At 44.7% G+C, this 25528-nt stretch overlaps 1 protein-coding gene and 1 long non-coding RNA gene across 6 annotated transcripts in view; one reads left to right on the forward strand and one right to left on the reverse strand.

Annotated features, from left to right (window-relative positions):
* The window catches only part of MID1 (midline 1), a 587700-nt gene that overhangs the window by 251796 nt on the left and 310376 nt on the right, over positions 1–25528 (reverse strand). The window lies entirely within an intron of this gene.
* Positions 1659–6841, forward strand: LOC123383267. Its single transcript, XR_006592840.1, has 3 exons — positions 1659–1849; positions 4608–4697; positions 6714–6841. It is a non-coding gene; the product is annotated as an uncharacterized LOC123383267 (long non-coding RNA).

Genomic DNA, 25528 nt, shown 5'->3' on the forward strand with positions numbered 1-25528 from the left:
TCTTAAACAGCAAAGAAAGGGAATTTTCCACAATACCTTATTATGACTTTTAGTACCTTAAGAACACTTCAAATGGTGAAAGACAAATCGCTTGTGGTTTAAACATCCAGAGGGCAAGACACTTTATCCCTGACTTCTTGATTTCTTTAAATAATTACAAATTATCCTCAGTAGAAAAATTAGACTTGTTTTCTTCACAAGTCTATGAGATTTTCATGTCCCTATCCTCACATGAGCGGCCCTGTGGCATTTCAGATCTCCAGTCATTGGAACAATCGGTTGATTTGGGCAGTCTCTATGACTAATACGTTAACTCCAACCTATCAAATGAACTAAAACCGAGTGTGTTTGAATATCTGGTCTACAGATAAGCCTATTGGGGGCATTCAACCAAATGAGGTAAACTTGACTTTTCTGGTCCTTTCAGATTACCTCCAGGGGAAAGGTTACACAAGAGTTCAGTAGAGCCAAGCCCAAAACATCCATTCCAAAAGTCTTGCTTTAAACAATGTACTTGTCTTTGCATTTCACTAAATTTTGTTACTTGGAATTAAAAGCTTATTAGAAGCAAGTCTTCCCTGCAAACTGACATATTCAATTACAGTCATCTGTTCTAGAGAACAGACTGCGTCTAGACAGAAGAATACCACTGTGGCTTAGAAGGAACATGATGCGTTACAGCGGCTGCTTCTGGGGCTGGGTGACCGCTTTTATGATCTGCGTCGGGAACACCGTCTGATAAACTATTTCGCAGCTTCCCCAGAGCGTGTAGGTACAAATGACCTGAGTGACGACAGCTGAGAACAAAAATCGAAATGAGATGACATCATGGAGATGTGGTGGTGTCGGAAGGAGAACACATAAGCCAAAGGCAAATACGAAACAGCGGCACTAAAAATGCCAAAGAAAACCAAACAAATAAAACCAGATTAATATAAATTAAAGCCAAGATTCCAAGCTTTGTGAGCAAAAGAAGTCTAGTCTTTGTTCCATGTTCCAGGATCCTAACAACTGTGTTTAGGGCGGGGGCGTGTGTGTGTTGGGGCGGTGGGGGGGGGTGGTGGTATTTGTTCACATGTACGTGGACTCAGAACAAGCACTTGGCTCGCTTGTAAGAAATTAAGCATCTGTCTTGGGAAGCTTCCTGTCAAACAGAGCCATACTGAGTGCGTACCATATGAAAAGGAAGAGGCTAGTGGAACTGGCTGTTCTTGTTGGAAACCTGTAAGAAAGCGGTCTTCGTGTTTTGAAATGTTTAGCCTCAAATGCACGTGTAGCACTTCAGCAAGTTACGACGCAGTAGACATGTTTGATCTCAGGAGGGATCTCCGGTTGAAATCAGTTTCCCTAAAGATGAGTTTATGCATGCCGTAAGTCACACGTGCTTTGCAAAGCCATTGCCAACACGGGAGAAAAGGATTCTGCTCGCCCACCCCCAGCCCATGAAACTGGTCATCGTTGTGAGAGACTGAAGGTGCAATCATTGCCAATTTTCTGGTTTCCATGGTTTAGAAAGCTGAGAAGGCGGGGGGTTCATTTCTTACTACATTTGCCCCCTAGGTTGGAGAAGGAAGACGCAAATGAAAGGAGAGGACATGACGTATGGTGGTTGCTAAGAAACGTGCAACTGCACACAGGCTGCCACTTAATAATGGCCAGAGGGGGTGTGAGCTGTGATAACATCAGCCATGATAGCTCGGCCGCTCAGCCCAGCAGGGGCCACTGCTGTGGGGAAAATGAAAAGGAAGGCAGCCTTGTTAGGGAAAATGTAAGAAGATCTGGAAAGGGAAATGAAAGCCTGAGGCCCTTCTCAGACTGAGACGGTACTGTGGGCGCCCTGTGGGAAAAGGTAGGCTTTGTGTTATTTTCTACTAGTAATGAAGGTGGATGGGATTAGGACTGATCCACACTCCCCGACTTGCTCACCTGGTAGCCCATAGCTCTTCTTTGAAAGACCCGGGTCCTAGGAGTTCATTTCTCAGGACTCAGTGAGGCAACCCACATCCCTGACTGGATCAGCCCCCTCAAAAGGAGACAGGGACTTTAACCCGGAGCTAACCAGCCAGCTAGCTCTAAATAACCATCTTAAGGTAGACATTTTGCAACTGGCATGATCAGCACAGCCCACAGGTCCAGAGTGTAGCCTCTGGGGTCAGGCTATCCAAATTCCGATCCTCCTGCCTGGTGACCTCGGGCGAGTTACAGAAACCCCTTAAGCCTCGGGGTCTTCCTTGTGTTCAATAGGAACATCATACTAGAACCCCGACGCACGCTTGTTTTCAGCCCAGCGCCACTTCCCCATCTTCCTGGGAACAGACTCCCCCTCCTCGTTATTTTGGGAGAATCCCCAGCCAACACAGGCTCTAGGGGGGGTTACAGAGAAGAATACCAACACCCCCAATCCCACCTCCTCCTCAGCTACAGTAATTGGTCCAGCCATTTGGGCAGTGACTCAAACCAGGCTGCCTAGAATCCTGCCGTTGTTGTTGTTGTTGTTGTTGTTGTTGTTGTTGTTTTAAATGAGGTCAGGGTATGGGTTCATGTGGATAAAGCTGGTCTCCTGAGGAAGAGAATGACATTGACGGGCAAAGACAGGCAGAGAGGAGGCCAGGAAAGTCCCCAGATCATCCGAATGCCTGGCTCTGGTTCCTGAGTTCCCTGAGACCATCCTGGCTCCCACCTCCCAAAAATCTAGGTGACACTTAGATGAGAAGATGCATATAAAGCCTTTAGCACCGCGCCTGACACAGAGTGTTTGATAAATATTTATATTTTTCTCTTGAATGGGGAAGAATCGTTCTCCCTCTCTCCTGCTTGGCTGAAGAAGTTTGTCGGAACAGCTACTTTTCATCCCACTTGGTAACTGGGTCCCATGGAAAGTGGCCCGTCCGGGATGGAGGAAAAGGGACGCGATGGGACTGCAGAGTGAGGACCTGCCGTCGAGCGGCCCTGCTGACGGACATCGCCCCCACTGCATCCCCTGACTCACTGAACGAGCTGCTGCAACCGCGTGGATGTCCTGCCTCCACACGGACTTATTCTTAGTGGCAAAGAATTCCTGGGTTTCACTAAGTTAAATGCAAACAGCGAAATAAAAAGGGCTGGACAGAAACATTCTAAAGACTAGGTCCTGGCCTTAATTCTGCCACTTGAAAGTTTAAGGCTAAGCATCACTTTGGGAAGGGGTAGAGACTGAGTTACCCTATGTATCTACAGCCCTATTGAGATCTTCTCTTTTGACAAGTATACACTCTAGAGAGCTTGAGAATGTACGGAAGAATGATTAATATTTCCCTAGAGGGCAAGAGAAGAGTTGGCACTGTGACCAAGGCCACTTGTACACTCTATCTATCTATCTATTTATTTTGAGAGACAGAGCAAGAACAGAGAAGGGGCAGAGGAAGAGGGAGCAAGAGAATCTTAAACAGGCTCCACGCCTAGCAAAGAGACCGACGCAGGGCTCGATCGCAGGACTCTGGGATCATGACCTGAGCTGAAATCTAGAGTCGGATGCTTAACCGACAGAGCCACCCAGGTGCCCTTACACCTCTTTTTAAAAAGTAACCTCTGTGGCGGCACCTGGGTGGCTCAGTCGGTTAAGCGCCTGACTTCGGCTCGGGTCATGATCTCGTGGTTCGTGAGTTTGAGCCCCGCATCGGGCTCTGTGCTGACAGCTCGGAGCCTGGAGCGTGCTTCGCATTCTGTGTCTCCAACTCCCTCTGACCCTTCCCTGTTTGTGCTCTGTCTCTCTCTTTCTCTCTCAAAAATAAATAAACATTAAAAAAAAGAAGTAATCTCTATGCCCAATGTGGGACTCGAACTCATGACCCCAAGATCAAGAGTAGTGTGCTCTACCGACTGAGCCAGCCAGGTGGCCCTCTAGAGATTACTTTTAAAAAAAGAAAGAGTTGAAGCAAAGATTTACCCATCAATTAACGTACTGGGCATTTTCTCTGTGTTTACAATGAGGTTAGAGCAATAAAATACCACTGTTGATCTTACAGTGTTCACAGCCTGTCAGTGAAACAGACCTGGAGACAAGGACTAAGAGAGCAGTGAATTCCCAGAGGAAGAGGCAGCGATTTGTCTGGGAGGAGGCCACAGAAGGAGACCCAAAAGCGAGAATATTTGCTCTAAGCTTTGATGTTCACCAGGCAGAGAAGAGCTGGGAGGTGGTCCTGAGCAGAGAGAACTGTCATGGAGTCAGGGCGGCGGGACAGTGCACAGCATGCTGGGAAAGAACTAAAGAGGCAATGAGGACTGTGACTAGAACATCAGATATACCGGTGCAGCAGCCTTAATCTTTTCTGATACGATCTACATGTAGCTGAGATCGTTTAGCCATTCCGACAGAATCAGTCACACATCTAAACTCACATCCCTGAGTTTAGGACTCTTTTCTGAAGGTTCTGGTTGGTCAACCCACATAGCCGTCTACCACCTTCCTAGCCACACATTCTCTCTACTGTTGCAGAGTTCTTTGGGAATCCAAATCATTCTTCCTGTATGAGGCACAGCAATGATCTTCCTCCATTTAGGGACAAAACCTATTCTTCCGCTTGTCACATGCCCAGTGGTTTAGAGATCAAATTTTGTTGCTTGAACAGGTATTTTGGATTTCACCGTTCACCCTATGTAGCCAATTAAAAATACTTCTCTATGAAGAAGTATGAAGAAGTCTGATGCCAGCTACAAAGGTAAGAATAAATTTTGTGTTACTCTCCAGACAAGTCATAAATTATGAAATGAAAATAACGCGAGCTGCTAGGGAGAGGGTGAGAGCTGAAAGAGAGAGGAAAGAAAGGGCTTGAGTCGCACTGTCAGTGCCACTGATCATCCAGCCAAGCAAATGGAGGGGAGCCATGGATGGGGAGCTTGTGAGTTAGGTGCTCGATCTGGGTGTCTGTGGGGTCGGTCTGCCGACAGGGTAGCGAGTGGATGTGTTGGGGGAGAGCCTAGACGAAGAATGGGAGTATTCTGAGCTGAGGCCATCATACTAGTTGAGGACAGAGTGGATGAGGGTTAACGTGCCAGTGACAGGTACCGCAGGGGCAGCCAGGATGTGACATCTAGGAGTCAGGGGATTCAGAAACATCCACAGCCTATTTTAAAACTCAAATACTTGTGAAGTTCAACGGAGAGCAACTCTTCAAATTTCACAGCCTTGTGGCCTCATTAACTGATGTGTAAATTTTCCTAATTAAGGCAAGGGATATGGGTAATAAGAAAATAACACGATGGGTTATTCAAAACCCAGTTGATGGGTTTTGAAATCCATTTTGAACATTATTTCACATGCTTTAATTTCTTCAGAAGCCTATCTGGTTTGATCATTTGGGATAGTCACTAAAATCTTCTTAGGTCTTTTTGTGGTCTCCACGTATCTTTTTTATTTATTTATTTATTTATTTATTTATTTATTTATTTATTTATTACAATATTTATTTATTTTGAAAGAGAGAGAGAGACAGAGACAGACCACGAGCAGGGGAAGGGCAGAGAGAGACAGAGAGAGAGAACATCCCAAGCAGGCTCTGCACCGTCAGTATGGAGCCCGATGTGGTGCTCGAACCCACAAACCGTTGAGTTCACGACTTGAGCTGAAACCAAGAGCCAGACGCTCAACTGACTGAGCCACCCAGGCACCCCTCAATGCATCTTTTTAAAATAAAATTTTAAAGCTTATTTATTATTTGTTTTTAGTAATCTGTACAGCCAACGTGGGGCTCGATCTTCATGACCCCGAGATCAAGAGTTGCATGCTCTTCCGACTGAGCTAGCCAGGTGCCCCTTACTGCCTCTTTGTTTTGGCCATTTAATTTACTGAAGATATACCTTACCATTTACCTAACAAATGATCATTTGTGTGTACGTGTTTCAATTTTTTTTTTCCTCTAGGCCTTCCACTCATTTCTTCATGGAAGGCTTTCTATCTCATTAATTCCCTCGTTGTGTGTATTTGGAGGCTACCCATTAGATGTTTCTTTTGAACCCCAAATTTGTGAGAGTTATTTTACCAGAAGACTCATTTATGCATTTAAGATCCGCACACACCTTCCAAAAATTGTTCACGTACTACCTATGCTCCTTCAAAACCCAAAGCTATAAACATTTGGCCTAATCTTGCAGAGGAAAGAGGGGGAAATTTTAAGTGTGTCAATTCTTTTATTTATTTATTTATTTATTTATTTATTTATTTATTTATTTATTTATTTTTGAGAGCGAAAGTGAGAGAGAGAGGGAGAGAGAGAGAGCGAGAGAGAGCGAGCTTGAGCAGGGGAGGAGCAGAGAGAGAGAGGGAGACACAGACTCTGAAGCAGACTCCAGGTTCTGAGCTGTCAGCACAGAGCCCCACTCAGGGCTCCAACTCAGGAACTGCGAGATCATGATCTGAGCCAAAGTTGGACACTTCACTGACTGAGCCACCCGGGCACCCCAGGAATTTACACAGTCTTGATGCCCCGGGAAATCATATATTTCTGTTGACAACTGGCTCCAGCTTCTGCCACCGGGTTGGCCTCTCCCCCGCTTGTCTGAGGGGCCTCCCTTCAAATAGTCCTATCCTTCCCCCACCCCACCCATCTAGTAGGCCGTCCCTGTGCTAAGACACAGCAGGGCCAAGGCTCTGCTGTCCCAGGTCCAGGTTCAATTTACAGCACTCCCCCACAGTACAGAAAACAATTAAATGTGAAAACTCACCTTTGATTTATTAGGTGCGCTTGGTGAAGTCTGGAATTAAACAACAAGCGAGACAAGACAGTGCAAGTCGATATTGCCGGCGTTGGAGATTTCTGTGCTACCCCGAAAAACTCAAAAGGAGGTCTGAGTTATAAATAAATGCTTATTTATAAGGTATTGATGCCTCCACATTGAGACAACTGTTCTCTTTATCTGTATGAATTGACTATAATGTTGGGTAGTTATCACTTGAGTAATTTATTGTTATGAATTAACCCATCCCCCAAAGCTAGTGGGAACTATAATCACTACAATAAAGTGAATGAACAGAAAACAAAGTAGGGTTCAGGGAGATGTAAAGCTAGTTTCAAGGTTATCAATACACGTGTTGGTGGTCATGTAACACGTATGTGATGTTGCCCCAAAGAAGAATGGCCTCATCCATAGCGTGCAGGAGACGGTAGGTTATAAGCTAAGTAGGGCCTGACCCTGGGTACTTTTGCCTCATTAATTATGTCAGAGAAACGTGTGACAGGGCATATCGGTGCCACGGAGGGCGGGTAGGGAGGAACGCTCAGGTGCTGGCAGAAGGCAAGATAGTCTTTTCCTTTGCTATGGCAAGGATCCCTTCTTTCCACTGCTCCTCTGTAGTCAGCTCTGGGGTCATGCATATTTTTCATTTTTGCAGAGCAGATTATTTCTGGAAGGTTCTAAGGCTGTCCCTGTGCATAGACACACTATGTAATTTGGAGCGTTTTGTATATCTTCACTGCCCTAAATGACTCTGCTGATAGTCCACAATTTCCCCACGTCTCTTTCATCTTTCTCTGAATGTCCGTCACAGGGGTCCCTCCTCAATGTTTGACTAGATCTGAAAGAGCTTTGTCTCTACAGGACACTGATAAATTGCAGGCATTATGTGGAAGGGGAAGGCACAAAGGGTACAGGCAGAGACGTCATCACCAGAAAGGAACAGCCTGCAGAGTAGACCAGGACTTCGCTACTCAAAGTGCAGTCCATGGACCAGCAGCATTGGCTTCTGGGAGCTTAATGCAGAATCTCAGGCCCCCACCCCTGACCTGCTGAGTCGGAGTCTGCATTTTCACAGGCCTATTTGTGTGCATATTACAGTTTGCGCTGAAGAGAGAAGAGCAGCGCTGTTAGGAACAAGGATGGCCAAACCCCAAGATCGACTAAAAAGATGACTGAAGATAAGGTGGCTATTTTGCCAAGGACACTTCTGGAGCAACGTTCTATTCACTGATTCCCAAAGCAGGTTGGGCATCGGCCTCACTATTTACAAATACATATTTCCAGATCATACCCCAGAGATGCCACTGATTCTGCCGATCTGAGGAGGGGCCCAAGAACCTCCATGTTTAGCAAGCACCTAGATGATTCTCCTGAAGCTGGTTGTTACGTGGATCTCCTCTAGATCACTCTGTCCCAGCCAGCTCCCACTACCACTGGTTCCATGCTGCCATCATCATTTCATGTCAGGATCGGATTGCCGAGTAGCCCGGTGACACTCTTGAATCCACGGCCACCTTCAGACCTACTGACTACGAAGACTTGAAATTATAGACCTACATTACATTCGGCGTTTCCTCAAAAGGGCCAACCAAAGGAGAACAGTGCAGGGACCAAGACTGTGAATTCTCCAGCCAAACCGCCTACTTCGAATCCTACCAGCCCCTTGCAAACGATGAGACCTTGGGCGAGTTAACCAGAGTCCCTGTGCCTCAGGTTGCCACATAGAAAACTGGATGACCGTAACACCTATGCCAAATAGCTGTTGAGGGGGTTAAATGAGAAAATCCAGGGTTGTGTATCTAGCAGATAGCATTGTCAGTCTGCTCCCCAAATAGTCCCTCTACCTAGAAACCTGCAAGGGAGCATGCGGAGGCCCAACTGCCCAGACCCCGTCCTCCTTGGCCTCCTGGGTACCCGGGTTTCTTCACTCTCTGCAGAGGAATTGGCATCCAAGCGGGGACACTGTTCTGGAGCACAGCCCATTCGATGAGGATGTGTTTTTCTGCTTCTTCCCGCTAACCTCATCTTTCAGGATCTAGAATTCACTACAGTTTTGTCCATTTTCTTTCCAAAAGGAAATCTGGCAAGGACTCTAACATGCCCACAATCAAACGTGACCTGAACTTCCAATGGTCCTGCCCTTCCCTGCCCCTGCCCGAGTCCCCTCTCGTCTGGTAGTCTCTGACCTAGAACCCGTCGGGATGGGTCTTCCTCCTTGGTAAGTCCTGTCCCCTTCTGCAGATGCCTGCCGGATCTCTTGCCCCTCACGTGGCTTTTGTGGCATTAAGGGGGAAATGAGAGTAGGACGTGCAGTGGGGAGGGGATGGTGGAAATCGAATCTTTTTTTCTTTTGAAATTTTTAAATGTCTTATTATTTATTTAATTTTAGTTTTGATTTTTTAAAACTTATATCCAAATTAGTTAGCATAATGTGCAACAATGATTTCAGGAGTAGATTCCTTAGTGACCCTTCCCCATTTAGCCCATCCCCCCTTTCACAACCCCTCCCGTAACTCTCAGTTTGTTCTCCATATTTAAGAGTCTCTTCTGTTTTGTGCCCCTCCCTGTTTTTACATTATTTTTGCTTCCCTTCCCTTATGTTCATCTGTTTTGTCTCTTAAAGTCCTCATATGAGTGAAGTCATATGATATTTGTCTTTCTCTGACTGACTCGTTTCACTTAGCGTAATACCCTCCAGTTCCATCCACGTAGTTGCAAATGGCAAGATTTCATTCTTTTTGATTGCTAATACTCCACTGTATATATATACCACACCTTCTTTTTTTAAATTTTTTTTCTTAACATTTTATTTATTTTTGAGACAGGGAGAGGCAGAGCATGAACGGGGGAGGGTCAGAGAGAGGGAGACACAGAATCTGAAGCAGGCTCCAGGCTCCGAGCTGTCAGCACAGAGCCCGACGCGGGGCTCGAACTCACGGACAACAAGATCATGACCTGAGCCGAAGTCGGCCGCTCAACCGACTGAGCCACCCAGGCGCCCCCACATCTTCTTTATCCATTCATCCATCGATGGCCATTTGGGCTCTTTCATACTTTGGCTATTGTGGATAGTGCTGCTAGAAACATGGGGGTGCACACGTCCCTTCGAAACAGCACACCTGTATCCCATGGATACATGCCTAGTAGTGCCATTGCGGGGTCGTAGGGTAGTTCTATTTTTAGTTTTTTGAGGAAACTCCATACTGTTTTCCAGAGTGGCTGCACCAGCTTGCGTTCCCAACGTTTTATTTATTTTTGAGAGAGACAGAGACAGGGTGTGAGTGGGGGAGGGGCAGAGAGAGAGGGAGTCACAGAATCAGAAGCAGGCTCCAGGCTCCGAGCTGTCAGCACAGAGCCCGACGTGGGGCTCGAACTCACGAACCGTGAGATGGTGACCTGAGCCGAAGTCGGAGGCTTCACCGACGGAGCCACCCAGGCGCCCCAGAATTCGAATCTTAAAAGACAGAACAAACGAGCACTGAGCCCCCATCTTCTCCACGAAACATCCATGGGAGTCTCGAGATTGCAGAACGGTGGCGGTCGTCTGCTAACTGGGAGGGTGAGTGGTATACTGTGTGCTGCTTTGCCTGAAAAGACTGTCTTCCCCAGTAAGCAAATTATTGATTATAAACTGTTATGATTCCTTTGGAGCCATTGTGGCCAACTGTATTATTCCATCTGCCTTAAATGTCTGCTGTGTTCCCATGCCAAAACCCTTATGAAATTTCCACTAGAAAAAAAAATGAGTAGCAAATTCGGGTCTCAGGGCTCATATATAATTTCAGATTTCATTAATGGTTATTAAATATATGCCCCGAGGAAGGATAAAGTTCCTCGTATGAATGGAAGGAGAATTGAATTTATAAATAAGGTGATTCTGTTTTCAAGGACTATTCATTAGACATATCGAGGACACCCTTAAAAAAAAACTTTTAAATGGAAGGCGTTTAAAATCTCAAAGGATAAAAATGCAATGTTGGGAAAATATAGCCCTCCTTAAAAAATCTCTAAAAACCCCTAAGTCTGAAACATTTTACTTGACCTGGAACTTGAAAATGAATCCTAGGGAAAATTTTTAGAAGTTGTAAAAATATTTTCATATTGCGGTCAAAGGATATCCACATTTAGAAAATATAGATGTACCTATTGGCGGGTAGAAAGTTGGTTGCCAAAAAGAATGTTGAAAAATTTTTCTTAATCGCCTTTTAAGAACCAAAATTATAAAAAGACTACAAGAGGCCATTTAAGTAATTTTGACTCAGCAAACCTTTTGATGTTTTAGGCTACCAAGCCCCATCCCATAACCTGCACAGTATATTCTTAATAGGAGTTGTCAAAAGTCTGAATAAGAAATTCAGATCTTTTTCAAACCTGTTGCAAATCACCCCCCAAAGCTGTACAAATGGTATAGTTTTAGCTTCATGAGAATAAGTAGTTGGAGCATGTTTTAAAAAGAGCAAAGTTGCCCAAAGAAGCAAGCAGTATCTATCTTTCTTTCTTTCTTTCTTTCTTTTTCTTTTTCTTCCTTCCTTCCTTCCTTCCTTCCTTCCTTCCTTCCTTCCTTCCTTCCTTCCTTTCTTTCCCTTCCTCCCTCCCTTCCTTTCTTCTTTCCTTCCTTCCTCTTTCTTTCTTTCTTTCTTTCTTTCTTTCTTTCTTTCTTTCTTTCTTTCTTTCTTTCTAAATATTATGAGGGCAAGTGAAATATTTGCCCGAATCCTGAATTCCTAAGGAAAGAGTTGAACCCGAGACACTTTTGTATCAGGTGAGTATTCTGACATCTATTTACAGTGAACTGTCTTCGAAGAAGAGACATGATAATTTTGTTGCCACCTGCTGGCCTGTGGCTGTGACATGAGCCACTGTTAGAGAATCTTTTTAGGGGAATGAGTTCTAATTTCAGCTTTTCTCACTAAGAAATGAACTTGGCGATATTTTTTTAGCAAAAACAAAACAAAACAAAACAAAACAAAACAAAACTTACCTAAATAACCTTGACACAAGTAAGCTGTGAAAGCACTGAAGACAGTTTTCCTATGTGAGTTTTATCTCGTAAGACCCCCTAAAATAGAATTTTACCTTTTAAAACAATTCTCAAACAGAGAGGGGCTGAGAAGACCCAAAGCTCTCTCCTGCCCTGTCTTGTATTCACTCCCCAAGCGAGGTGCGCTGTGTGACAGAGCAGATGTGATTAGCCTGACCTGTAGGAGCAGAAGGTCATTTTCTACTGACCCTGTAATCTCCAGGATCAGTCTCAGATCCAGGGAGCATTTCCCTCGGAAAGTTCACATCGTTGCGAATGAAAAGTCTCATTATTCAAAGACAGTAAACATTCAGTTGCAGAACACATCACACATAAGGTGTCTTTTGATTGTTTTCTAGGTTTCCAAATTCAAAGACGTTGGCCCCAAACATATGAAAACGTTGAGTTTAACATTGGCCTAAAAATATTTTGTCTTGGCAGTTTCATTCTCAGACATGTGCTTTTTTACCAGGCTGTTTCTCATACCAAAAACATGATGATTTAAACAGAGATGCTTGAGAAAAGCAAGCAAAAAGCGATGTGAATCCAAAGGTGGCCCCCATTTAGGCTACGGAGCACTAAAGGGGATTCATAGGACAGAGTGTAGACAACAAAAGTTACCTGTCATTTCACAGCCAGCATGAGAAAAAGAACAGATCGATCCATTTCTTAGCAAAGACGTTTGGTAAAAGGCAGACTATATAGCCTTGCCGAACCAGAATCTCAGCAGCCCCCAAGCCAAGGGTCCTTATCGACAGCATAAACGCCCAGGTGGCAGCTGTGGAATTTCAGATGAACTAATAAATATCAGAGCGAGCCAGCAGAGTTCAGCCGGAAAGAATGTCAGCAATTTACTAGCGGACGCCTAGGAGAGCCTTGTGAGCCCATCTCGTCAGGGTTTTCAGAGAAACGGAGTTCCAGAAATTTCAGGCTGGCAGAGATGGTCAACTGAAGCAAAGAAATTCAAGGAGGAAACTGGGCTGTGTGACACGGCTTGTTTCATTCTTTGTCGCGAAACGCTTCCCCACGTTCGCATCCCACACACCCACGACTTACGACGAGGAAGCGCACAAAGAACGTGGACTTTGTCAAAAAAAAAAAAAAAAGCCTAATGAATAGAATTACGCACTCTGATGTGAATCTGGCGCTATTTTTCTTGGTCATACGATACCACTTTAAGAAATGAACAAGATATCGAGGCAATAACCTATTTATGCACACATGCACACATCCAGGCTTGCACGGAGAAGCAAAATCAAAAGCAGATAGCAAACAACCATTTACAACACAGAAGGTTCCCGTAGTCCATACAAATTAAGCCCCTTTAGAAGGAAAAGAAATCCAACGCGGTTTGTTTATGCAAGTGCTTTCAAACAAGTTTCTCAGATTATTTGATGGTGTGATGTAATCATTTATAAGCGAGCAGTGAAATTAAAAGATCAGGACATTGCGTGTTGGGAGCTGAGTAGAGAAATTTCATAAGGAGGTTTTAATTCTGGGAGGAATATTTTGTACAGAGTATTAAGATTGATTGTATCTAATTAAAATGCTAAATCATACAGTGAACAAAGAAAGACAAGCAAAAACACGTAGGGTCTGCAGACTCCTATGGAGGGCCCTGGGGAGTCCCCAGACCAAGTCCCTCCCTTCACAGACGACGAGCCTGAGATCCCGGACATTCCTACCATGTGAAGTCACACGCACAAGCTTGGGTCAAGGCTATGTGTCTGGTCACTTATGCATATATCACACGGGGGAGATACACACACACTGAAGCACACAGAGCGAGAGAGGATTCAAACACACCGCAGCTCCCAGGGGCGGCAACGTATGGTCCTCCGGGGACAAAACGCACATAGCATAGAAGAGAAATTCATCAAATATGAAGTCGAGCCTTCCTGTTGTGAACAGAAAGCTTGGGTGGCAGATGTGGACTTTTAGGTGGAGTACAAATGATGAGGAGGCCCAGCTGGTTTGTAGAGCACACCAGCCAACTTGTCAGAAGACTGGACCCCAGTTGTGGAGGTCTCTCACCCCGTTTAAAAACCACGTCCTCCCGGGGCACCTGGGTGGCTCAGTCATTTGAGCTTCCGACTCTTTGATTTCGGCTCAGGTCGTGATCCCAGGGTCGTGGGATCAAGCCCCGAGTTGGGCTCCGTGCTGAGCGTGGAGCCTGGTTAAGATTCTCTCTCTCCCTCTGCCCCTCTCCCCCCGCTTGTGCTCTCTCTCTTTCTCTCTAAAATGAAGTAAAAAAAACCCCCCAAAACCAAAAAACACTTCTTTCCTGAAGTCCCCCTGCCCCCATCTGCCCCGCTCCGTCTGTCCCAGTGAAAAGCATCTCTTTGCCACGACTACCTGGCACATTCGGTCTCACTCCTAACATGGCCATTGCCTCCTGCGCGAACCAGGCACCTAGCACGGTGCTCCTCAAACTTGAGCGTGCCTCGGTCCACGTCGCCTGGAGGGCTTAAGACAGGTTGCTGGGTTCTACCTCCAGAGTTCCTGACTCAGTAAGGGGGTCCCGGCTGGGGCCCAAGAACTTGCATTTCTACCAAATGTCCGTGTGATCTTGAGGCTGCCGGCACACAGACCACACTTGGATCCAGTACACTGCGCTGCGTCCAAGTTGAAGTTGACGCCGCCGGATTGCTGAAGCGATGGATGAAAACGATGCTTTTTTATTGGGCCGCACCGAGTATGGTGCGTGTGCCTGCAGCACCTGCAGATGAAAGCAGCGACGAACACTGAGGTTTCTAGAACTGCCATCAGGAAAATATCGACACGCACCCATTACAAAAATTTTCCAAAGACGGGTTTAAATGGTCTCCGTATGCGAGATCAATGGGATGGAACTTAAAGAAAAAAAAAGCTGTCTTGGTAATAAAAGCTAAATGTCATTACTGTAATTGTGGCGGTTCATGCAGGCAGTTCCAAGAAGTGTGGGGGAATTTTTATAAGTCATTTTGGGGGGCTAAATGAAATATTTCTGAAACTACCTCCCGAGAAAAGAACTTTTTAAGTATTGCAACTTTACATCTGCCCTCTTCCTTTGTCAAGAGAAGTACTACATAGCTCGTATTGGTATTATTGGATTTTACTTTTCCGCAGAAAATGAAACGCTATCGAAATGAGGAAATAAAGGCTCTACTCCAGCCTGCTCTTCAAAGCAATGTGGTTATTTATAAAGCAGTTTTTCTACTTTGACTGACTCAATGTGGACAAAAGAAAAAATAATCATTTCAATATAGATTGGAAGGCAACTCCCAATCTTAATGATTAACCCCGGTAATGGTTTCAAACCCTGTAAGCGTAGATGAATTGCTCTCATAATTCCTCCTATCAAGACAAAATACAAATCTTCTTTGTTCTAAATTCATTTATTTATTCTCATTCTTACCCCTCTAGACAATCGACAAAAAGTTTTGTCAGGGGGCGCCTGGGTGGCTCAGTCGGTTGGGCGTTCGACCTCGACTCAGGTTGTGATCTCGCGGTTCATAGGTTTGAGCCCCATGTCCGGCTCTCTGCTGTCAGCACAGACCCTGCTTCAGATCCTCTGTCCCTCTCTCTCTGCACCCCCCCCCCACTCTCTCTCTCTTTCTGTCTCTCAAAAATAAATAAAACCATTAAAAACCAAGTTTTGGGGGCGCCTGGGTGGCGCAGTCGGTTAAGCGTCCGACTTCAGCCAGGTCACGATCTCGCAGTCCGGGAGTTCGAGCCCCATGTCAGGCTCTGGGCTGATGGCTCAGAGCCTGGAGCCTGTTTCCGATTCTGTGTCTCCCTCTCTCTCTGCCCCTCCCCCGTTCACGCTCTGTCTCTCTCTGTCCCAAAAATAAATAAATGTTGAAAAAAAAATTAAAAAAAAAAAAAAAGTTTTGTCAGGTCTCCGAGTGGCTCCGTGCCTTCTGGAAAATGACCTTTAATAGTCCTTTTTACTATGTCACTCCCCTCCAAATGTAATTGAAATAGATTCAGCATTTTGTTTCTGAAGCTTTAAGAAAAGCTGCAGAAATTGAAAAAATTCAAAGGACAAATTCTATCTATATAGCAAGCAGATGAAGTGAACTATTTAAAATCTGAATGCAGTTGACGTTGCGCTAGGAGGCAAATTATTACAGATGTTCCCCACACGTAACCTTTCCTGTTTTGCATATTTTATCCAGTAAAACACCATTTCTTTCTCAGGAGCTCCCAGATAGAGAACACTCCATTTTCGAGGGGCGTTGATCACAGGTATCTCCATTCTAACTGTGCACTCATGAAGGCGGCCGAAATCATGCGATTTCTCTAGGAATTTGACCTGGGAGGTAGGTGAGGAGACATTCCCACGGGGCCAGCCTCTGAAACATTTCCTCCTAAGTGCTGCTGTTCCATCTTGCACCACAGTTGAACACCGGAAGGAGGTCGAGGGGGCAGGATGGACTTGCGTGTGCCGCCTCCAGGCCTGGAACACGGGGCTTTAACGATTTTCAGAACTTTCTCCTGTAGTGCGAAGGGGTTGGAAACCCAGGCACACCAAATCTGGTTTCTGAGGTGATGGGCGATAAGGAAGGTTTGATCCCCATTCTGGGGATCTACACCCCGCCTCCCGTGTCCCCTGCAAGCTACCCTGAGTCACTTCCTTCCCTGCCTTGTGAAGTCATCTTGCTTTCCCTCCTCCCCTGGGAGCACCTGGACAGGGTCCCTACTCCAGAGAGGGCCCCGGCCTTGGCCTCGCTTTCCCCTGCCTCCCCCGTCTGCCCCGGGTTTTCCCTCATCACCGAGTCGCTGGCTACTCTTGTCTGCATGCGTTTTGTAGGCACAAGTTCCCATTTTCAATCCTCTCTTCCGGGCCAACTGGGCCCTCAGTTTCCTAGCATCAGAAATGGCCGCGTGGCCGATAAAGCACAGGTTGAGGGCAGATATAAAAACTATTCTAAGCCAAGTGAATTCAGCTGCCGCGTGGATTCGGCGAGAGGAGGCCCAATGGGAATCTGGGCTCGATCTGTCACTCGACCGCCCCGGTGGCCTCCTGGCCCGTCCCCTCCTCACACACTCTCCCAGCTGGCTGCTCCTTCACACAGGCCTCCCACCTTTCCCGGAAGCACTTTTCCAAACCAATCTGCTCTCTGAGTTGCATGCTTTGCATCAAGTCAACCAGCAACCACACCTCTCACGGATCAGTGCTCAGCATAGGACAATGACGCGAGTCCTGGATAGTCAAGGGCACGGGAAGGCTTTCTTGGGGGCAGATAAAAGCATATACGGTACTGTCTTTTACGAACGTACCATCGCACTATTTCCGCCGGAAATGCCGCGTACCCTTCCCTTTATATTCTTCTTCTGGCTGACCCAGTGATGGCACCCTCCCTAAAGATATAAGAAGAATGTGTTATTACATTCTTCCTATGTGTTAGAATGTAATAGCACTCACATTCTTCTTCCAAAACTGTAAAATGACTTATTTTCTTCACTATGCCTCAGACAGCAAAGAAAATGAAAAAAAAAAAAAAATTTACATTTCCTTTTTATACTCTCCCCATAACATCTCATAAATTGTGTGTACTTTTGTGGCTGTATTATTTTGCGGGGGGGGGATGCAAATATGTTTTCTTTGTCTTGTTGAAAAAGAAAACAAAACAAAAAAGAAGACTGCACTCATCTTGAAAAAACTGTGGTGCCCAAAGCTTCCGTTAATCACTGAGAAAAGTCCACAATCGTCTTGCCTGCTCTTCCAGCATGAGAAGAATCTATAGAATATTCACGCCAATCAACACCTCCTGCCTGGAAACTAATTGTCTAAGCTTCACGATCACTTTTATTTTATTTTATTTTCTATTAATGACGGCAGAAACAACTGAGAACAGTGATACCTGTTATCGCACCGCTGGAATCAACCGTTATCTCGTCCTCAGAACAATGGACAGTAAGGAAATGATTCCTTTTACCAACACGTGGACTAGTACTTTTAAATGAAACGTTAGAAGAGTCTAATTATGTGGAAACTGTGTTCAGTTCCTTCATTTCTTACACACACACACACACACACACACACACCCCTGTGCACTTCTGAATCTTCTTTAGGTAAAGATGCTGCTTTCTTTAATTGGCAAAGACTTCCTTACGTAATCAACGGTAACGCACTCCACCAGGGGCCAACAGGAACTTCTTTCCTCACCAGGTACATGGAAGTGCTGGCTACTCTTGGGACAGAGTTTAGTATAAGACGGGACTCAGCTGGTTGAAAGGGTCCGGGATCCTCCACGAGGACCTCAGACGTTGCTCTCGTGAAGGCTTGGTGGTGAACAACAGTTGGCTGCCTCTTTGGTTACAGGGTAATCACAATGGAAAAGAAGCATAACTCTGGGCCTGCCTCTCAGATAATTCAAACTTTGAACACTTGGAATAAAGTCCTTTTAATTGTAACCAATCGATGAGCGGAAGATTGGCTCCAGCCCTTTGCCATAGTATACTGTGGGCAAGGTGTACTTCTCTGCCTCTTGACTTGGCTGCATGACTTGTTTGATCCATGGAATGAGGCAGAAGTGACAGTGTGCCAGTCTTAAGCCCAGGATTCAAGAGGCCTTGTGTGTTTCCGCTTGCTTTCTTCAACTCTGCTTTTGCCATGAGAATGATAGGCCTGGGCTTGCCTGCTGGTCCCTGAGAAGGATGAGAGGTACTTGCAGCTGAACCCTCCCCAAGCCAAGACCAGAGAACACCCAGCTGGTCAGCAGACTTGGAAGACATAATCAATCATAATTGTTCTAAGCCACTACGTATGGGGTGGTTTGTTAGGTGGCATTAACTAACTGATACATCATGAAATCACTATTAGGCAGGTTTGCTTTATAGGACTGACTGGTCCATTTGATTAACTTATTTTTAATGTGATAGAACAATGCAGTAATGTTACTCAAATCATTTTAAGAGAATCCCGATATAAAGAGATTGGCTTTTGAGTCAGATGGCTCTAAATTCATACAGAGGAGGAAGTTCTCTAGTCTTCCAGAGCCTCGATTTGTGCATCTGTAAAATAAAATTACCACATTTACCTTGAAGAGTATGAATTAATGGGTAAAGTATGTAATATACCCAGCATATGGGAGAACAAAAAATGTTTGCATTATCTTTATTTAATATGATGTGCAATCTCAAAAGTCTATTTCTACTTGAGTCGTTATTTGTATTCCGTGATTTTTTTCTTCTTCTTTTAATTTTCTGCTCATCTTCCTCTGGTTTCACTTACATAACTCCTATCTTTTCCTTGCCTTAGGTCTTTTGCAAAATCCAAGTATAAAGTCTGCCATTCATTTTTCCCAGGGCCCACAGGGGATGATTTACCACAGGTGGTAAGTCCCACTGAGCTACTTATATTGCTTGGGACACAAGTTTCATGTTTAGGACAAATTTTCAAACATAGAGTTCTTTTGAAAGAAAATCAAGCATGGCAGATCATTCAATGTCTTTCTTTAAAAGTGAGTGTTCGGGGCGCCTGGCTGGCTCAGTCGGTTAAGCGTCTGACTTCAGCTCAGGTCACGATCTCACGGTCCAGCCCGTGAGTTCGAGCCCCACGTCGGGCTCTGGGCTGATGGCTCAGAGCCTGGAGCCTGCTTCCGATTCTGCGTCTCCCTCTCTCTCTGCCCCTCCCCCGTTCATGCTCGGTCTCTGTCTCAAAAATAAATAAACGTTAAAAAAAAAATTAAAAAAAAAATAAAAAAAAAAGATAAAAGTGAGTGTTCTTTTCCCTCCCCTGTCTTCTATCAACTCCCTCAATTACATATTGGATGTAATTGGGATGTTTTCTAGTGAAACCCATGACCCAGTGTGTATGAAGCAACAACAAACACACAATGATTGCCTTCCTTTCTGTTGTGACTACACGAGTGATCGTAGTTTGGAAGGGACTGGCAAATGATTTTGCCAGGATGATCAACCTTTTTCTGAAAAGGGCAGATAGTACATATTTCCAGCTTTGGGGGCCATACGGTCTCCATTGGGCCACAGTTTGCGGATAGCTCCTATAAACAATAAACTGTAAGACCAAAGTCATGGTGATATTAACGCAAAATTAGTCACGCTGCAGCTCAAATACGTTCTTTCATATAAATTCCACACTATATGTAAATATCTCTTGGGCTTGATTATAACTTTTGTAAAGTGCTGTGTAGGACAATCATAAGGTTGGGTTTTATTCTAAATTTATTGTTTATTTACTCTATGCTCACGGCCCGAAGTTTCCCAACGCTTGTGGGACAGAATTTCTTAGTACAAGTCTTGCCAGCAGGCTGATTTAATTCAATTTCTATCTAATCATTCTGTTCAGGACATTTATTCTGTGATTTCCGCATACATCAACATTGGGTCTGTGTAGCACTAATTGAGTACTATTTCCATCTATTTGCATGGTGCTCGATCCTGTTTTGACGGTGACCATATTGGACAATACATTTTTTTTTTTCCAAATAGGAGTCAACAGGAATATCAAAGGAAATACATAGCTTCCCAAGGACTTTCATGTGGAATCTCTCTTTGGCTTCCGAAAGCTCACCATTACCAGGTACTCGTTAATGTTAACAGGATCTCGCCCAAATCCAATAATCACCGTGGCTCACCCTGGGGAAGTCTGGCTAACTGACTCAGCCCAGAAGAGACGTGTTAGAGGCAGGCATGCACGTCGGCCGAGTTTGCACGAGCCCAGCTGCCCTGACGCGCTGGGGAGGCATTGGTGTGCAAGCTAAGTTTGGTGTGCAGATGTTGGTGAAGGGTTCCCGGAGACCTCCGTGATAACATCAAGCCTGTGGCAGAGTAGGCTCGTTGAAGGTGATTTTTCCCCCCAGCTTTCCATTGTTAAGAATGGGTTACCGAGATGGGTTTCCGCAGTCGCACGGTGTGACATTTATTTATCGGGCGGTTTAATCTGTCCTTAATTTCAAAGGGCGGTATCCTGAGATAAGACTAGATTGCGCGGTATATTCCTCTTGTGAGGCAAGATGCGGGTTGCCCTCGTCCTCAAGAAGAAGTGATATATCGTGGAGCCCGTGGCAGAACAAGCCACAGGCTTCCCTTTCATCTCTCAGCCTGTCTGTATTCCCACGTTTTTAAGACTCTGTATTTTCTTTTATTGCCCAGATTTTGATTATTTTTTGGTTTCAAACCGTTATAACCAAAAATGTTGCCGTGTGGGCTTAAAAAAAAAAAAAAAAAGGTTCCAGTTCATCACTGTTAATGTAAAGAAGGATAGAGACAGGAAATTCATGTGAAACCGGAGTCCTGGCTTGGACAATGAGTATGTGTAGAAACACGGGTGTTTTAAAAAGCTCGCTTCCTGATGCCATATGAAAATAAACGGATGTTTTTAATAGCAGAACTTAGGTAACAATTGTTAACACAAAGCTAAGAGCTGACACAGAGCTCTTTTATCTAGGAAGCGTACTGTCTAATGTCACGGAGGCCGAAAGATAAAGACAAAAACAAGTAAAAAACCAAAGAACTGTGCTCAGTTCCCCAAAGCTGAGCATCCCGCCTTAGGGTCTGAGTGGGGCTCATACGCTCAAATATCCAAGGGGAGACAGGCGGGGGAAGCTGACCTGAAGGCACCGACGGGTTGTGAGACACAGAACAAGACAATCGTGCCACAAATGTCTCCATCGGTCTCCATCTGTTTTTGGTATACGCTTGGGTGCCCCGAGCTAGTGGGTCTCAAAGTGTGTGGACTGGGGAGGAGGGGTGATTTGGCTCACCAGAGGACATCGGGTGAGGTCTAGAGGCATTTTTAGTTGTCACAACTTGGGAGGAGGGTGCTGCTACTGGCATCTCGTGGACAGAGGATGTGTAGAAGGCTGCTGCACATCCTACAGTGCCCAGGGCAGCCCCACGACAAAGAGTTATCTGGTCCCAAATGCCAGTGGTGCAGAGGCTGAGAAACCCTGTCTGGCCCACGAGGGGTTTACGGTGACCGTAGAGCATCGGCTCTCTCTCGGGGCAGCCGTTTGGAGGTTCCTGCCGATGTGAGCATGTGGGAACCTTCCATGCGGGAACAGAACCAAACAAAGGATTGAGACTTACTCAGGATATGATGGAATGGCTTCAAGTTATCTTTAGAGCCAGATGAGAAGAATTAAAATATCTTCAGAGTTTTTGCCAGAAAGACAATACAAAGAAAGCCGACGTCTTTCAACCCAAATCAGATTACAGAATTGGGTAAAGAAATGGATTTAGAGTCACATGTTCACATGGCGATTCTGAAAAACGGATGTCTTCTGCAGCTCAGAGCACCCTCCCCCCCCCCCCCCCCCCCGATGACAGCAGTCTCTGTGTCCCACATCCTGGGTCAAATCTCTAACCCATAAGCAGCCATGTTAGCACCCCCAGTCAACCCAACATAAACCCAATTGAGTTACTAAATGAATTTTATAGGGTTAATTCTCTTGTTTTAAATTTAGGAAAACATTTAGTAATTGTAGTGAGAATCCGGGTATGTAATTGAAAACACTTTGAATGTTTAAGAGTATTTTGGCACGTTAGCAAATGGTCGTATTCGCCTAGTCAGTAAATATTTGTCAAATGATTAAATGTATTAGCCTTTTGATTCCAATTTTATTTTATTTTTAAAAATTTTTTTAACTTTTATTTATTTTTGAGACAGAGAGGGACAGAGCACGAACAGGGGGGGTCAGAGAGAGAGGGAGACACAGAATCTGAAACAGGCTCCAGGCTCCGAGCTGTCGGCACAGAGCCCGATGCGGGGCTCGAACTCACGGACCATGAGATCATGACCTGAGCCAAAGTCGGACGCTTAACCGACTGAGCCACCCAGGCGCCCCTTTTGATTCCAATTTTAAATGAGAGATTGATTTTAGACTTGCGATTGTAAATTGAAAAGCGTAACAGAATTTAAGTGCTTGGTAAATAGTGCTGGACTTTTCAGGTGAACTTCATTCTCTAAATAAGTATGGATATTCTAAATATTTAATAAGCTTAAATATTGAAAAGTTTTGACGGCAATAAGTTGAAATATTTAAAGTTTAAATTGTAATAAACTTAAACATACACACTTGTTGAATACATGAGTGCATGTGTTAGATTTATAAAAGTTGTTTAAGTTTTTTTTTTTTTTCAACGTTTATTTATTTTTGGGACAGAGAGAGACAGAGCATGAACGGGGGAGGGGCAGAGAGGGAGGGAGACACAGAATCGGAAACAGGCTCCAGGCTCCCAGCCATCAGCCCAGAGCCGGACGCGGGACTAGAACTCACGGACCGCGAGATCGTGACCTGAGCTGAAGTCGGACGCTTAACCGACTGCGCCACCCAGGCGCCCCAAAGTTGTTTAAGTTTTTAAAAAGGTTTTGCCTCTGAGGGCTGTAAGTTTGCCAGTAAGATAGATACTTGAACGGTTAAACAGAAAACAGAATATAAGAACTTTATAAACGTAGATTAAAATATATAAAGAATTTTAGCTAATTAAGTTTAGAATTGAGAGCAATTGTTTGAGTTTAGATTGTTCAACTTAAATTGATTCGACACTAATCAAAACCCTCTGTGAAACTATTTGTTCTTATTATATACAAAAAAGTTACTAGCATTATAAGCAGAAAAATAGGATTTGTGAGTTGAACTTAAAAGCTTGAGGAATATTTTGATTTTTGTAACTTCAGTAAGGTAATGTAATTTTAAAGCCTACACAACTGTAAATATCCCTTTCTACACAGAAAGAAAGAAAAAGAAAGAAAGAAAGAAAGAAAGAGAAAAAGAAAAAGGAAATGCCAGCCTTAGGCATTTCAAAAATCATTAATAACGTCCACACTTGTCTTTTAGCAAAGAAGACATAATGTTCCCATTGAGCAAAGGGGACGTGTTAGAAAGGCACGTCACTTTCCAGGTTTCAGAGCTGGGCAGATAAGACAATGGTGCTGAATATAGTCCCTTGTGAGACTATTAAATAGACTATAAGAATGTTAGTTCTGGAAAGACCCTTGGAGATCACGGTCCTCACTTCCCCCCCAGAGGTGAAATGGCCAGGACCAGTCCTCTGGAGCAAGGCCAAGTTTCTACCCAGGGCACCAACCTTAGAGGACGTTCCCAACAGGGTTACTCATACATTCTCCCCACTCTGTTAATTTGTTAGGGCTCATTCTGCAATATTTGCCAATTTTTATATAGTAATGGCTACAAACTTCAATGAGTTCCTTTTCTGTGTCAGCAGATGAGCAATGGGGTGTCATGAAACAAAGCGTATGGGGACAAAACATTTCTGAGAACTGCCTGACAGTGATGCGGGGGTGGGGGTGGGGGTGGGGGTGGGGAGTGCATGTGTATGCGTGCGGGAGAGGAAAGTGAAGGCTGGCATCTCCTTTTTCCTCTGATTTCCTATCATTTTCAAAAAGTTTAAAATGGTACCAGGGCTGTGCTCTATAATATCATGGCATGCATTTGCTAAAAGAGGCATATTATTTTATTTTCCCTTTTATCCCGCCCTGATGGTAGAAAATATATCCAAATGACCTGTGATGACACTTCAAGATAGCTAGAACTGGTATGCAGACTGACCTCATGACAGGCTAATAAGCTGAAAATGAAAGCGAAATCCTCTTTATCCCACTTTAAAAAAAACAAAAACAAAACCAGGAGGCTCTTCTTAGCGCGAAACCAAAGAGCGCCATCTGCTGGCTGTTTGCTAGTAGGTGTTGTCTAATCAGGGCCACCAAACAAAGGTGATCGATAGGAGAAAAGGGAGAAGCAGGCTCTGTCCTCACTCTTGCCTCTGTGCCCAGGGGACTCCCTGTCACACAACCTCTGAAACACAAAGATGACAAGGCTTCTTTCTACGATAAAACATTCGTATTTCCCCAGGAACCCATGTTCCCCCCACCCCTCACCCCCCACCCCTTTCTTTGAAAGAAGCGCCCGAGAACTGAACACACCTTGGATTCAGCTTGGCCGTCAGCAAACACATTTCTTACAAACAAAGATTACCTTTAACTCTCTCATTTTCTCTTTCTACTCCCGTTCTTTTCAATAAAGAGATTAACTACAAACTTGCCAACCAATCACTGCAAATACATGGAGACTTTGAATCTTCTGCCCAAGCTCCCCCAGGACGGACAGAAGGAAGCAAAGATAACAGTCACAACTACTCTAGCATGAAGCGTGCTGTTTGTTTCTACTCACTGGCTTCACGTTGCAATTCGCGACATCAGGGCAAACCCATTTTTTCGTGTAAACTCTTAGCTGAGAGGATAGAGCTGGGCGTTTGACTGTCTCGCCATTTCCATAGATGGGTTGGCATGAAAAATATTTATATTTTAATCAAGTACAATTACACATGAAACTGGCTTTTGAGGAATTTCTTTTCCTGTGTAACAAAGTGAAATGAGGGAAAACACTGAACTGACTAAATCGGCTCCGCCACTCCAAAGACGCTCAAATGTCATCACTATGGCAACATGGCAGCTAGAGTCCACCCTGGTCTCTTCCCTCCGATTGGAAATCGTGCGCATTGTCCTTGCCAATTAATTAACATGGCAGACACATGGAAAACAGTGAGTTTTGGCTATGAGGAAGGGTCTTAAGACTGATTTCATTCATGAAACACTCTATCCTATTTTTAGTTTTCTTTCTCCAAATTTAATTAGCCTCTGAGGACCTGCTTGACACAAAGGATTTGCTCATTTGCTGGCTCCCTCTCGGCTTTCAGAGGGATCCCATGTTGTTGAGCCCTTTGTTCTGGGAAGTGACAGGGTCACTTATACTTTGGCCCCCAACGGGACAAATCTCAGGTGATACAATGCGAAGGGGGAGTCTAGTGTATCCACTAGGGGGT

This window comes from Felis catus, chromosome X (genome assembly GCF_018350175.1).
Source record: "Felis catus isolate Fca126 chromosome X, F.catus_Fca126_mat1.0, whole genome shotgun sequence".
Lineage (NCBI taxonomy): Eukaryota > Metazoa > Chordata > Mammalia > Carnivora > Felidae > Felis > Felis catus.